We start from the raw sequence: 13,177 nt of genomic DNA, 5'->3' as shown, positions 1-13,177 counted from the left end.
GAATTTTTTTAATTTAATTTGATTTGAAGATACATTTAATGTGAATGGCCGTAACAACGGAGCTATGTTAATTTTAAAGAGGGATTGATATGGATATCTGCTCATAGCAAATGTGTTGGAGTTCAAAATAAAATGTGTAATAAAGCCAGCTCTGTGGATCAGAACTGTTTATATGAGATTTAAAAGTCGGCACTAATTCATTAAAAGTACATTAAAGCGGGTATTTAAGTGGGCATGACAAACGGCATGAAACTTCTCAAGTTACAAATGTGGAAAACAGTGACCCAAATAAACATCTTTGAAGACATAAAGAATGGTTAACAGTTCTAGACAATCAGCACCTTCCTTGAGGTCTGCTTTTTTTTGTTCTGGGCTGAGCTCCACGTTGGCTTCGCGCTTTTCCTTTTCTTCTCTTTTTGTCCATCCAGTGCCGAACACCGCAGCCTCCTCTCTTCCTCTCTGTATTTGTTTTTCTTCCAGAAAACGTGCTTCTTCTCTTCTTCTTTGCACTTTCTCCGCTGTTCCTCTTAAGCCTCAGCTTAACACACTGCGGCCACCTTCTCCTCTCTGTTGCTTTTATTTCTATTTTCTCATCTTGTTCCCTTTCTTCTTCTTTCTGTTCCTTTTTATGAGCGAGCTCCTGAAAACAGAAACACTGTATATCTAATTTCAATGATGAAAAAAGGCTGTCGAATGCAGAGAGGCACTACCTCAAAGAAAGACAGAATCTCAAAGTAACAGTTTAGCTGAAGATGGATGCTTTTAATGATTAAGAGCTGTAGTTCCCCCTCTGCTGGTTTGACCTTACCATCAGTGAATCTTGTTTTTCTTGCTAAAGCTTCTCCTTCTGTGTTCTGTCGCAGCTCTCCTCCCTCTAAGGCAGCTCCTTTCTGAGCCTCTGAGTCCAGGGCGTTTAACTTGTTGATGCTCTGATCCAGCTTGGTCTGTTTTAAGGCTGAGCTGCGATTAAAGTACCAGACATCAAGTTAATGTGTGGACATGAATATCACTAAACCCCTGACAGTTCACATGACTGAGTGGAATATTTTTCAGCTGAATAACTTGACAGCACAAAGTAGGAGAACCACTCACATGCACAAAATGGCACAGTTAGAAATATAGGACAGGTTCACATACACACAGAAATTAATTGTTGGCAGGATTGTGTTGAGTTTAGTTTTCATAGTTGTAATGGACCTTAGAACTCTGAATGTGTTGAAGTCATCCCACTGATTGGTTGGATTACCCTGCAAATAAAGTGTTCTACTGATCCAACCTGCTTGATATGAATGATGCATGAATCAATCAATTTGAGATCAATATTTTCCAACTTTAAACCTTTTAAATGGTAGAAAGCATTTTTCTAATGATGTTGATCAAAAATTAGATCAGTGTCCAAAATAATGTCAATAATGACTCTGACATGCTCACTGTTTTAGATACAGTGCAGAAAGATATGAGCGTTTTTTCCTATATGTGTGTATATATATATATGTATACAAATTTAAATGTATATTTGCAAATGAAAGCAAGTCTACATGATGAAACACAAAGTATCTGGTGTTCATACAAAGAAATAATATTAAATGCAGCAGTCCCTTTTATTTTAACATAGCATTTTCCATTCTGTCCTTACTTTCTCTTGTTTGATGTCTTATGAAAACGACAGTGAACTATAACTATTACGTGATGGTAGAAAAAGTCGATAGTTAATCATCTTTGACTTTAAACACTGTATTTGCCATTTATCATGTCACAGCTGTTATTTTTGACACGACTGTATTCACAACACTTCATCTTATCTGAAACAAAACAAATGTTTAACACCATAGCATTGAATTGTCTAATTGTTGTGGCAGTGCCCTGGGTCTGTGGTTCTTCATCCGGCGGGGGAAACAGTGCCTCGACTTCACAGTCACCGTGCACTTCTTTCACATGATCGGCTGCTGGATCTATAATGCTCACCTCCCATCTGCCCCAAGTCTAATCTGTGAATCCTTTTATACTCAGCGCTGAAACTTTGTGGATTGTTAACCCTCGAAGAACTCACTGAGGAGGGTTTCCACTGTCGGTAAACACAAGGGAACATGATTCACCGTCAGCGAACAGGGTGGATTGTCATGCTCCTTCTCATTAGATGATCCATCAGAGTTGATATTTATTCATTGTTGCTCATTAAATGTTGGACAGTATTGGCTCTGTAGTATATTAAAATACTTTTTTGAATACTTTTGAAAGCAAACATCAGCTCACACCCACAACCCCATAAGAACATTGACTTAAACGCCATCATTTGAAATATTGTTTCTTCTCGCTTTCTGCTGCATATTTGTGTTTCTGTGTGGAGTTTTCACATGTTCTCCACGTGTATGCGTGGGTTCTCTCAGAGTACTCCGGCTTCCTCCCTCTGCCCAAAAAAGTGCATGTTAGATTAATTGGTGACTCTAAATTGACTTTATGAAGTGAGTGTGAGCGCTGATGGTTATTTGTCTCTGTGTGGCCCTGTGATGCTCTGGAGACCCGCCCAGGGTGTACTCTGCCTCTCGCCCAATGACAGCTGGGATAGGCTCCAGCCCTACACCAACTCTGTCTGAGTCTGAAAATCACTGTGGGAGAGGATATCATGAGAAAAGTCCTGAATGTGCAGCACTAATAGTTTCTGGAACAGTGTCTGTCTTGTCATGCAGTGATGGATTTTAAAACGCTGAATGAAGCTGTAACACATCCTCTAATCTTTTCTTTCTGCATCATGATTGTTCTATAAGTTTTCTTTACGCATCTCTTGTCACAAAACATGGTTACATGTTCTCAAACATATCACACTCAGACATGAGTGTTGAGAGTTGAGCTTGAGGAGTCGAGTATTTTTTTGCGTCTATGACAAATTGACAGGGCAATACAGAGAAAACTATGAAGACAGTTTCTCCAGAATGCTCAGCTGCAGAGAGACATTGAACTGCGTCTTTGACCTGTGTGTGCATGTAAATATATTCTTCGACGACGTCAACCAAGGAACAAGTTAATAATAGATGTGAGATAATAAACAGGATAACATAACAGAATAGAGGCTATACTGTTATTGTACGTTGATACAACGAAATGGAGATGGGGTGGGGGTAAAAGGAGCCGAAAGGGAACAGAGCGCAGCCCAACGATGATAATGTCATCAACATGAGACAACAGAGCCATCGTGTGGCTAAACTGGAAAAACTTACATCAGAAAAACTTTCTCTGGTCTATTAAGACACTCTAAACTATATTATAATACAGTGTGATAGATTTAAAAGAGGACAGGGCATCCCTGAAGTTGTTCAGGATGAAGCCTGAATCACTGAATGATTGGGAGCCGTCAGTTTGTCACTAGTTATTACCGCACGCGCATATATAATGCAGTGGCTATCGACAGAAACAAGGCGGGTTTAAAAAGTTCACCATGTGACTTCAAACTCAGTTCTGTCTTTATTCCCCCCTTTTCTGTCTCTTTAACTAAATATAATGAGGGGCAGCAGAACTTAAATCTATCAAACGTAGAAATGAAGTGAAAAAGTGAAGTAAAAAAATGTGATCAATGAGTAAATTATCAATGATTAAAAAAAAAGAGTCTTCATATCGGGGATTGGTTGCGTAGGCACGTTATGCGGCCATTACCTTTCTGTAACGGAAATACGTCACTTCACCGTTGACCCTCAAAGGTCCAGAGAATTTTGTGACGTGCGAAAACAGTGACGTCACAAATATTCCCTCACAAAGGCGTGACGTCACAAGCCATTGGAGTCAATACCAGGCAGTTTTATTCATCAACTGAACAGTTATATATATTTTGTAGGATTTGAAAGTATAAAAGACAACTTGTTAGAATAGAGGAATCACCACACTGAGGAGACTTCTGTTGGATCAGAGCACACTAACAGAGAAGAGATGGAGCAGCCGATGGACACAGTGAGTAATCCTGAGATTTGGATGGAAACTTATGAAGAAGACCTCAGTGAGGAATTATTAGACAAGATGGCCCAACTTGAGCACAGGGCCATTAGATTATGGGACCAGAACACAATGTTGTTGAAAGAAGGAATAGATGCAGATGAGATAGAGCATTCTTTGAGAGAGCAGAACCAGATCATCAGTGCTGAACTGAGTTTGCTTAGAAACAAGATGGAAACAAAGAAGGCATATATCGAACATTTGAACGAAGAAGTTGAGGCTCTGTATCAAAATGAGGACGTTTTGAAGAGCCTCACTGAAGAGCTGGCCCAGAAAAATGAAAAAATTAAACATTTGATGACTTACAAGGTATATCTTCAGGACCAAGAGGAGGGAGCCCAAACAGTAATTCAGAGTAAAGACGAGCTGATAACTAAACAGAGCAGGGAAATACTTTCTCAGGAGGAGTTGATAGATGAACTTCACCTTATTATAAACCATTTAAAACAATCAGTCCAAGATCTGAATAATCAGCTTGAGGCCAAGCGGGAGGACAACTTAGTGACAAATAATCAGTTTCTCAGATATGAATTAGAGAATTTAGCTGAATCTATAGATCTGACCCTTAGATCTGAGATGCAAGACTCCAGGATCTCTTCCGAAACCTCTGCAGCTGTTTATCAGCAGCTGCCGACATCTGATGTTGAACTACAACACCTTGACACTTTAACTGTTGAATCTCAGCATCATGAGATTTTTCCAGTCCAATCTCAGCTGCACCAGACTTCTACTGATGCCTCAACAGGGACATCTCAGACCAGAAGTTGGTGGCAGTTATGTACCAAAAGCATGTTTAAAGTAGCTGAATATGTCCTTGTCACCGGCATTTCATCTATGATAACAGCACAAGTTTTTAGCCTGATGCCAGACTGCCATGGACATGGAGAATTAATATTCTAAAGAAAATAGATTTTGTAAACTCCAAAGACAAGACTGTGGGTTTGGATAAAAGCGTCATCTAAATGCATGAACATAAACATAAGACTGAACGATGACCACATAATGAATAATCCATTAATGCAATTCTTTCATCAAAAGGAACCAGTTGAAAATACAAATTGAATGTAATATCAATGTGTACTAAACTGGATATTACATTAAATTTTTATTTTCACTGGCATTTCAAACGTGGTCACAAAGTTAATCTTTGCTCCACCTCAGGCAAAATTTAGATGGAAAACATACAAAAATTGAATAAAATTTTATTTAAAAATAAAAAAGCTCAATGACTGGACATTATTCTTATAAAATGTTGTTATTTAGACATTCTGTGTTTGTATCTATGCTTAAAATGTTTAGTGTAGGAAAATGAAATTCTTCAATAGAAATAAAGAAATAAATGAAGCGACTCTTGTGTTATTTTTCCTGCCATATTGTTGTCATAAATGCAAACAAGGAAAAGCTACATGTGGCAGGTTGGGGGGTTTTCCACCCCCCCTTCCAGTCACCAGGATATGAGCACACTCAGGTGCAGTGATTGCGCAGCTTGAGCAGATACGGTGGAAGTAATTAGCGCTCAGGTGTGTCTGTGTGTTTGTCCTGGAGCCTGGTGGCAGCAGTCATGACGTGGCGGAGGTACAATTTTAAGAGAGTGACCACAGACGCTGCACTGGTGCTGCCTGGTAAAACACAGCCAGCTTGTGTTGATTAGAAAAAAGGGTAATACATTTATCATGGGCCATGCTTTTGATGTCAAAGATAGGGTCTGTAATGAGGTACCCATCAAGTGCATGTTTTTAAAGGTTTTCCACCTCAGGCCATGAGCCCTCAGTTTCTCCCACCACTGCCTTTGCAGGAAGTATCCAGGTGGAATGAAGCAGATGGGAGAGTACTAACGAGTATGAAAAGGCTAGTTTGGATTCTCATTAGCAACACTCTGCTTCAAGGAAGACTAAAAAGAGAAACTGTGATAAATGAGTTGGAAAACACATGACTGCATGCAATGAGTAAATGAGTCTACCTTAGCTTTTCTAGATCTGTGCTATTCTTTATTTTTCTATTCAAACACTCGTAAAGACATGTTTTTAACTTTCCTTCTTTATTATTACAAACGCATCACTTTTCTGTATATTGCTTCACAGAGTCATGGAAATAGTGTACATGTTAATTGAGAGACCACATTGATACTGAACTTGCTTTTACATTCAGGAGTTATTTCCATGTTAAACTGTAATTAAAGTTCATAATTATGTCATAATACTTATGATCACAACCATTTTCATGCTTTCTTTAACAACATAGGTGGGGAGAAGGGTTGTTTGACAAGAAACCACTGTACATATTGCTCATGCTTTGAGGACATCATCACTGCTTCTGCATTTTCACTGCCAGGCACATAATAGAGGATGCGTCGCTACTACGTTGAAACAAGAAATAAATAGAAACAACTAGAACAAACATGCTCATGGGGTTAGGAGGCAGGGACTGTGTGAAGAGAAGATTTGCATAACAAAGAATGCTGTTTCACAGAGGAGTTAGCCTAACTTCATGCACAGATCAGGACCACTGTACACTGTGTCAAATGTAAAAAGGAACACTGTCAACCTTTCTGAGACACTCACAAAAAGAATCACGGAGAACCACTTTTCACATAACACATTTTAATGTTCACAGAAAAGGCAGGAAAAACATTTTTAGCTTGTGATTGAAAATAAGTCAGTCCCAGCAGGCCTTTGTCTTTTCCTATCTGGTGTGTGCCACTCTCAGCAGGCTTCTTTAAATAATAACACAAGTTTCTCCTTGAGGTAGCTTCCAATGTGTAACTTTCCATCCAGAAGTCCTGCTCTGGTAATTCTAAAAAAAACCTCATCTGTAGCTCATCTCTAAATTGTACATTTCAGAGTTCTTACTGGGAAAAAAAGTCTCATGTCTTTAAAAAATGCTCAGGATAAACTTTACCACCTCTTCCTCATTCAGTGAATATGCTTATCTGGCCCTGCCTTCACCTTCATCCACCTGCTGCTGACACTGGTCTCTCCTGTCTCTCTGGCATGTGGAAGTATCATGTGCTGTCAGCTTAAGGAGCCAGGACGACTCACAGCAACAACCAAGAGCAGCACTCAGAAGTAGTCTAGTTCCAGGGATCAGTGGCATTCAGCAGATGCATGCATGGCCAAGCAAGAGGCCGCTAGCTCTTGGGAGTGGGCTTGCCCGGGAACGTGTTAGAAAGAGGTCTCAGCTGGCCCACAGGAGAAGCTTGACTAAAAGCATGTTTTTTTCAGTCTTTATCATGCAGGCCTCTTCACATTGCAGCGAGAAAAGGCTTGGCCACTGTGGTGCAGGTGTTGCTGAGCAGAGGAGCGGCAGTCATGGCTGTAGATGTGGAAGGTAAGCAGGAATATCTACACTCCTGTGAGGGAACAGAGAGAAGTAGTTTCTGCTCTAAAATGCCCATGCTGGATAACACTGTGGCTAATCCTTTGCCTTTTGATCCTTCCTCTGCAGGCCACACACCAGCTCTCGCCTGCGCCCCAAACAAAAACGTAGCAGACTGTCTGGCCCTGATCCTCTCCACCGTGAAGCCTTTTCCTCCCAGAGAGGCCGATACCAGCACAGCCTCCCACTTTAGCCCAATCTTGAAGAACTGTGGTATTTCTGCCAGCTGTGGGTCCAATGGAAACTTGTGTCATGCCTAAATCAGGGACCACACAGAGACTTTGGCCCGGTAGAGGGAAATTTTACCCTCATGTAGCTGAAGGTCACGAGCATCTGTGTAATGCAGCTGCACATCATATACTCATACACACTCAGCTGTGATAGCTTCTCTTAAGTCTAGTCTTACAAATTATTAATGTTAGCATCATATGATAGTCTCTGTTTGGATTTATGAAGTACTAACCCTGAGATATGAATGGAAGTTTTAATGTGAGCACACTACACAAGCCCCCCCTGCTTGAACCCTGTCCAATGTCAATTTGACCTTTTTTTTATTTTATTTTTAAAGTCATTTTAAGGTAAATTTGGGGATTTTTCAACCTGAGCCCGACATCCCATTTTGTTTGGGTGTAATTTATTAACAGGCATAATTTCCAGTCTGTCTCATATTGAGTGAGAACACCATGAGGCACCACCTATAAACTGAGGCAAAGTGAGAGCTCTTCTACTTGTAGCTGATGCACAGATTGTTTTAATATGTCTGACAACCCTTAAAGGAAATGACCCTGCAGAGACGAACCCTTTTTGTTTGCAGCAAGTCAACTCAAGCGTAATTTCATTGGTTTGAATTAATGGCCATCGCTTTATTGTTGAGCCTGAATAAATGGCAGAGGAGCTCTTGAAAAGAGAGGATAAGCACAAAATAGAAACAACCACAGCAGTTTGAACTTGAACTAATGAAATGACGCCCAAATAGTCCACACCCCTGGCAAAAATATGGAGTCGCAACTAATGAATGAACGTCAAAGAAAAACCTTCTGGTTTTGTAAAAGATACCTGAAGAAATGTGATTTTTGTCACCTCCTTTTGGCTTTTTTTGACAGCTTCAGGAGAGGATGTGTAAGAAGGATTCTTGTTTTTGATTGGCAGCAGCAAACACAATAGTGTGCATGGTGCGGTGTGCTGACAGGAGTTTGGAGGCTACGAGCCACAGCTTCATTCCGTAAAGGGATTCTGTCACAGCTTTGTCAGGTGTGGCTCTTTTTCACAGCAGTCAGTCACAGCTTCTTGCTCGGCGTGGGTCTGACTGCAGAGATTTTTTTAAGCCGATCAAGAATTTACACCCCGAATAGGAGGGGAAAAATAAGGCCCTGGTTGAAAAATCCTGTAATTTTCTTTTAACCAACAGAACCTACAATATCAACGTTTGTTCTCAACTGAGCAAGAAGGCTTGGATGTTTGTCGCGTGTCTTTAATGTACGACTGCCTCTTAGTATGCTTTTTGCAGAATATCTAACGGAGGCTGTAAGCCTTTTATGCAATTAATAGGACTATATTTTCTTATCCTGCTTCTGGTGTAGCTAACACTGCACTTATATGAATAACATTATTACTCTAATATTATCATGATTTACATTTCAGTTCAGTAAAAATCATAAGAATAAGCTACAAGCGTGGCCATATTTTTAGTCATATATTTTTCAGAGTCATGTGTATTTATGAAGTTCTTAAAATGAAGTTAACCTTTTACTTGTACTGTAAAAAAAAAAAAAAAAATGATTGAGAACAACCTCAGGTCAGTTGTACTGTGCTGTAGGTGCAATAACAAGCACATCTTGAGCTGGATGTTGCTGACGAAGTGTATCTTGTCAGAGAAGTAACGCGTTTCTGTCTAAAACTCCAGACGACAAAAGGTCAGAGGGATATGTGACGTTTCACTTCTGTTGAATCCACTTCTGTTTTCAGTGTCTTCTCGTGTGCAGTTAAAGACCCAAAGACGATGTATTTACGCTCATTCAAACCAAGAAAAGCAACCAACTTTGGAGAAGCTGTTTTGGCTTCCTGATGGCGGTCGGTTGGTGAGAATACTCAGAAAAATATGAGGTTTGACTAACCAGCTGTCACTGCACTACATGTGTTGTCTGTTCAACAGGAGTCTCAGTGAAACGCTAACAGCAAACCTTATTTCATACCAGTCTTGTTTAGCGGTCTAATAGAAAAGGAATTCCCTCAACTGTTGGCCGCCGTGTTGTGTATTTAACATTCAATTCGTGTTCTTTTGTCGTTCAGAATTGAAAAATTCACACTTTTACAAATTATTTTAAATCAGTGGTGCTAACTCGTTTGATAAATTTGCACAAAATCCCTGCACTACCGCAAACTAGTTGCCGCCTCTATCTGCCGCCGTCAAGTTTTTGTTGACGGTGTTGTGCATGAAGTCTGTAATGTATTTCTGATGAGAAAGCCACACATGCAGACGCTGTCTTCTTCTCTCTCCCAGTAACACCTTCTCTGTTGTATAAACATGGCTTTAAAGGATTTGCACTCGGGCAAGAGAGTTTATGGATTTTAGGATTTGCAGTCGGGCGTCCGTCGTAGGTTAATGAAATTACTCCTTCACATTTTGAATTAGGATGGAATGGAAACATTTAGATATATCTTAGTGAAGATTGCAGTGAAATGTTTGGAGTCATGTTTGTCTGCAGAAACCTCCCTGCTGCAGTGTTTCATGTGAACAAAGTGTGAATCATACTGAGATTTCAGGCTGTAATAACTTGAATGGTTTATTTGTGTTTGCCACTCATATGACAGGAAATAAACAAATCAATGCCTTCTGAAGTTTTGGGGGTTTTTGTCTCTTAAATTCATGTTAAGCTAATTAAAATCGAGGCACATAAATGTAGAAAATTCCTCCCTTGTTGGTTACAGCGTCTCTAGGATTGGAAACCCAAAATACACCCCTGGCATTAGTAAATGCTGAACTTCAAACCAAAGCCTCAGAAAGTTTGTGCACATCAGGCTTCACCACAGTCTGCCTCCTGACATCTGACGGTCACTCAGGATTGTCCAACATCTGTAAAAGAACTTTAGTTAAGTTCTCTCAAAATGTTCTGATCAGGAACATGACATACCAAATGACCATGTGTCATCATACCTCATGGATTTTCAGCATTAGTAACAAATCTGGCAACAAGCTTTTAATGTGCAGCCAGATATCTTCTAATAGAACTATGATGATGCAGAATCAAAGTTCTGTAGCAGAAGAGTAAAAGCTCATGGTTGAATTGATTATGCTATTAGACAATAATCTTATTTAATGAGATCAATGTAAGATATTCAGCAACATCAATTTAATCTGAAGTAGTCTATAAGGGTTAGCCACAGAAATGATTATGATTTTGCTCTGAGGCCAAAACATGCAGAAAAATAGTAGAAAGTCGATAATTAGAAAGACTGAAGTTTTGATTTCTATAAAACCCTTCTGCTGGGAGAATTTAAGTCCAATGATTTGATATGAATGGCCGTAACAACGGAGCTCTGTTCATTTTAAAGAGGGATTGATATGGATATCTGCTCATAGCAAATGTGTTGGAGTTCAAAATAAAATGTGTAATAAAGCCAGCTCTGTGGATCAGAACTGTTTATCTGAGATTTAAAAGTCGGCACTAATTCATTAAAAGTACATTAAAGCTGGTATTTAAGTGGGCATGACAAACGGCATGAAACTTCTCAAGTTACAAATGTGGAAAACAGTGACCCAAATAAACATCTTTGAAGACATAATGAATGGTTAACAGTTCTAGACAATCAGCACCTTCCTTGAGGTCTGCTTTTTTTTGTTCTGGGCTGAGCTCCACGTTGGTTCCGCGCTTTTCCTTTTTTCTCTTTTTGTCCATCCAGTGCCGAACACCGCAGCCTCCTCTCTTCCTCTCTGTATTTGTTTTTCTTCCAGAAAACGTGCTTCTTCTCTTCTTCTTTGCACTTTCTCCGCTGTTCCTCTTAAGCCTCAGCTTAACACACTGCGGCCACCTTCTCCTCTCTGTTGCTTTTATTTCTATTTTCTCATCTTGTTCCCTTTCTTCTTCTTTCTGTTCCTTTTTATGAGCGAGCTCCTGAAAACAGAAACACTGTATATCTAATTTCAATGATGAAAAAAGGCTGTCGAATGCAGAGAGGCACTACCTCAAAGAAAGACAGAATCTCAAAGTAACAGTTTAGCTGAAGATGGATGCTTTTAATGATTAAGAGCTGTAGTTCCCCCTCTGCTGGTTTGACTTTACCATCAGTGAATCTTGTTTTTCTTGCTAAAGCTTCTCCTTCTGTGTTCTGTCGCAGCTCTCCTCCCTCTAAGGCAGCTCCTTTCTGAGCCTCTGAGTCCAGGGCGTTTAACTTGTTGATGCTCTGATCCAGCTTGGTCTGTTTTAAGGCTGAGCTGCGATTAAAGTACCAGACATCAAGTTAATGTGTGGACATGAATATCACTAAACCCCTGACAGTTCACATGACTGAGTGGAATATTTTTCAGCTGAATAACTTGACAGCACAAAGTAGGAGAACCACTCACATGCACAAAATGGCACAGTTAGAAATATAGGACAGGTTCACATACACACAGAAATTAATTGTTGGCAGGATTGTGTTGAGTTTAGTTTTCATAGTTGTAATGGACCTTAGAACTCTGAATGTGTTGAAGTCATCCCACTGATTGGTTGGATTACCCTGCAAATAAAGTGTTCTACTGATCCAACCTGCTTGATATGAATGATGCATGAATCAATCAATTTGAGATCAATATTTTCCAACTTTAAACCTTTTAAATGGTAGAAAGCATTTTTCTAATGATGTTGATCAAAAATTAGATCAGTGTCCAAAATAATGTCAATAATGACTCTGACATGCTCACTGTTTTAGATACAGTGAAGAAAGATATGAGCGTTTTTTCCTATATGTGTGTATATATATGTATACAAATTTAAATGTATATTTGCAAATGAAAGCAAGTCTACATGATGAAACACAAAGTATCTGGTGTTCATACAAAGAAATAATATTAAATGCAGCAGTCACTTTTATTTTAACAGAGCATTTTCCCTTCTCTCCTTACTTTCTCTTGTTTGATGTCTTATGAAAACGACAGTGAACTATAACTATTACGTGATGGTAGAAAAAGTCGATAGTTAATCATCTTTGACTTTAAACACTGTATTTGCCATTTATCATGTCACAGCTGTTATTTTGACACGACTGTATTCACAACACTTCATCTTATCTGAAACAAAACAAATGTTTAACACCATAGCATTGAATTGTCTAATTGTTGTGGCAGTGCCCTGGGTCTGTGGTTCTTCATCCGGCGGGGGAAACAGTGCCTCGACTTCACAGTCACCGTGCACTTCTTTCACATGATCGGCTGCTGGATCTATAATGCTCACCTCCCATCTGCCCCAAGTCTAATCTGTGAATCCTTTTATACTCAGCGCTGAAACTTTGTGGATTGTTAACCCTCGAAGAACTCACTGAGGAGGGTTTCCACTGTCGGTAAACACAAGGGAACATGATTCACCGTCAGCGAACAGGATGGATTGTCATGCCCCTTCTCATTAGATGATCCATCAGAGTTGATATTTATTCATTGTTGCTCATTAAATGTTGGACAGTATTGGCTCTGTAGTATATTAAAATACTTTTTTAAATACTTTTGAAAGCAAACATCAGCTCACACCCACAACCCCATAGCGATGATAAGAACATTGACTTAAACGCCATCATTTGAAATATTGTTTCTTCTCGCTTTCTGCTGCATATTTGAGTTTCTGTGTGG

At 39.6% G+C, this 13,177-nt stretch overlaps 1 protein-coding gene and 1 long non-coding RNA gene across 2 annotated transcripts in view; one reads left to right on the top strand and one right to left on the bottom strand.

Annotated features, from left to right (window-relative positions):
* The window catches only part of dgkab (diacylglycerol kinase, alpha b), a 128,584-nt gene that overhangs the window by 86,774 nt on the left and 28,633 nt on the right, over positions 1-13,177 (bottom strand). The gene's annotated exons all lie outside the window — the stretch shown is intronic.
* On the top strand, positions 7,223-10,194 carry LOC140303588 (uncharacterized). The gene is made up of 2 exons (XR_011915198.1): positions 7,223-7,308; positions 7,426-10,194. It is a non-coding gene; the product is annotated as an uncharacterized lncRNA (long non-coding RNA).

This window comes from Leuresthes tenuis, unplaced genomic scaffold (assembly GCF_036924035.1).
Source record: "Leuresthes tenuis unplaced genomic scaffold, fLeuTen1.0.hap1 SCAF_3, whole genome shotgun sequence".
In the NCBI taxonomy this organism is placed as follows: Eukaryota; Metazoa; Chordata; class Actinopteri; order Atheriniformes; family Atherinopsidae; genus Leuresthes; species Leuresthes tenuis.
Note: the sequence above shows the minus strand (reverse complement) of the source record. Positions and strands in the feature narration are given on the sequence as shown.